The sequence below is a fragment of the Lactuca serriola genome, chromosome 6 (assembly GCF_051521515.1).
Source record: "Lactuca serriola cultivar US96UC23 chromosome 6, Lser_US96UC23_V15, whole genome shotgun sequence".
Lineage (NCBI taxonomy): Eukaryota > Viridiplantae > Streptophyta > Magnoliopsida > Asterales > Asteraceae > Lactuca > Lactuca serriola.
Genome location: NC_136413.1, coordinates 76,286,864 through 76,289,844, shown reverse-complemented (window position 1 = coordinate 76,289,844; position 2,981 = coordinate 76,286,864). Strand labels below are relative to the sequence as shown.

Here is a 2,981-nt window from a genome sequence, read left to right as displayed (position 1 = left end):
GTGTACAGATTGATGGTGTTTCATGGTATTTAAAATGCAATAAAGAACTTGTCATTTATGTTCTTTTTTTTTTAAACTGGCAAATATAATATAAACTACTCCTAAACTAACATTTAAATGCACCTATGTTCACGACGGTACTTGAACCCTCAACCTTAAGAAAGGAGGGCACCACCTGATACCGTTAGGCTAGAAGCCCTTTGATATTTATGTTCTTTTTGAATTGTATAATTGTTAAGAATACAGTTTTAGAAAATAAGCAAGCATCGGAGTTATAATGAATTACATTAATGATAAGTGATAAGATAAATTTTTTTAGTATGTGCTTAATAAATTTATTTGTGTAATTATAAGTTTGATTACGATGGTTATAAATTAAATTTGACAACTATTTTCAGCATTGTCATTTTTTTCTTACCCGTGGGTTCCACGGGTTATAACCTAATATTATAAAAGTCATAAGCATCGCCGCTAATGCCTGTATTTATTGTAATGGGTATGTATTTTCGTTATCTTTTAAACTATTTATTGTTAATCGAATGGTAATTAAGAGATCGATGCAAATGGAGTTTTACATTTACACTGTTTTTATAGGATCTTGCGACCACGATTTTATTAAGCGCAAAACGATCTTTTATAAGTTCCCAATCTTAACAACTTTGTCAAGATTTTATAAAGCTGAAAGCGATCTTTTATAAAGTTACCGATCTTGACAACTGTGCCACAAAATCCCAAACGCTCCATTTACCCATGATATGACCCCGTAATTAAGGACATAACCTCCCGGGGAAGATTAACAGTAAGTGTTATACCAAACTCTTTCAAGGTTTTCATACCATGATGATCAAGTGTGCCCATGGAAAATAAAACAATAGAAAAAACAAAGTATGTAGCATCATTATCGAAAAAGATATTTACAATTTATCATTAATAAGAAAAGAAAACCACAAGTCGTGCCATATTAATTTATAGAGCTAAGCTAATATAGTTACGTGTTTCTATTCAATTAACAAAAATGTCAATATCAAATACTAATCCTACCTATGAACATAACTACTCTTCTTCGCCAACTTCAAGTTCATCAGCATTCTTGAAAACAAACCACTTCTTTGATTTACATAATTTCATCAAAAAGTACCATAAAATACCACCAAACGTCATCAACCCGCCAATCAGAAACACAATCTTTGTAGCAGTAGCCATAATCAACACCAAAAAAGCAGATGGTATTAAGCACATTATCACTAACCCTGGTAACCTTAATGGCACCCTAAACGGCCGTTTCAATGTTGGAAACTTCCTTCTAAGCCACAGAAACGAAGCAAACTCCAAAAGCATCCCTAGACTATATAAAAAGTTTGCAGACGATATAATATCCCTAAAATCCATATAAGAAAAACTTAGAGTAATCATAGTTGATACCAAAATCCCAATCCATGGAGTGTTGAACCATCTTGATCTACGTTCAAAAAACTTTGGTAAAAACCCTAAATCCGCCATACCCAGAATCTGATAAGCACAACTGCTTAATAACGCTTCGAACAAACCTATTGCCGATAAAACCGCTCCTATCTCGATCCAAATCTTCAACCATTTTCCCGCTATCATCTCTGCTGCCACCGCCATAAACCCAGATTCCCACTGGTTTTGATCAACCATAACAGAACCTGTAACAGCTACGAGAGGGAGGAGATAACCCAAACAAGTCAAGATCACCGCAAATAAGAGTGCTAACGGGAAAGTCTTTTTAGGTTTTTCAACTTCTCCAGCCATTGTACTAACAGTGTCCCAGAAATTTAAGTTCCAGAAAAGCGTATTTAATAATAAGTTCCAATCCTTCTTGACACCCGTTTGGCCCATGCTTAACAATCTGTGTGGTTGGATTTGAGGGATTGCAATGCACGACATGAGAATGAAGGGAAAAAGAGAGATGACTCCCAGAATAATGGCGGCATAACCAACGATATTCAAGCCAGTGAAGTTGATGAAAGAAAGTAATAGGATTAAAAACGAGAGTGCTAGGGTACGAGGTAATCCAGAGGCGAATATCGGGAACAGTTTTTCAAGGTAGTCAATGCAAAGAATTGGGAATGCTGCCAAGTTGATAACACTTGTGACATATTTTAGAGTTCCCATTAAAGATCCCCAGAATGGACCAAACGCTTTATGAGCCCAGATGATGAAACCACCGTTCCCCAGGAAGGTGGTGGAGAGTTCGGCGGTGACAAGAGCTTCTGGAATACTCCATACAAAAGGGAAGATTAGAAATCCGAGGATGGCTAAGAATGGTCCGGCTGCCTTCACGGCAGGTTCCTCACCATAAGGGCCACCAGCAACTTCAAAGTATATGAGAAATACGAGTTGGATGAGAGTGAGTTTCTTCTGGGTGGTGGTTGTTGAAGGATCAGTCACGGGGAGGGTCGTCATTGTGGTGGTGGCAGAGGGAGGAGTGGGTCGATAGGATCATACAGTGAAGGGTGAGTTTGGATTATATATTGGAATAGAGGTTGAAATATTTATCTTATTTGTTATGGAGTTTGAATCAAAGTGTGATTCTATATAGGATTTGAAAAGGATTTAATTAAATGGATATACTAGTTGATTAAGGATAGGATAGTGTCATAGTGCACATATAAAAATCCATATAAAATCCGGCTGTTTAACAGAATCGCAATATTTTTGTCAATTTTCTTTTTATAAATTAGAAGTTTATTAAAAAGCTAAAGATTATATTAAAATTTAATATTTATTTAATAATATGAAAGATAATGACATTGCAATTTTTAAATCAAGTTTAAATAAAAATTATAAAGATCTTTTTAGGCTTGACACTCAAAAGAGTACAACTTAGTTCATAGATAATTAGCAAGCTACTAAATCTTTTTAGAATTTCACAATTTACAACTAGTTAGTAACTACTAAAAATTTTATATAGACATAAAACTATAAAATTTGACGTATATGACCGTTCCACGAGGCGG

The 2,981-nt window shown here is 35.1% G+C and overlaps 1 pseudogene; it reads right to left on the bottom strand.

The window, feature by feature from the left end:
- Positions 1-1,000: 1,000 nt before the first annotated feature.
- On the bottom strand, positions 1,001-2,427 carry LOC145059916 (putative polyamine transporter At3g13620 pseudogene; annotated as a pseudogene).
- Between the last annotated feature and the right edge of the window lie 554 nt (positions 2,428-2,981).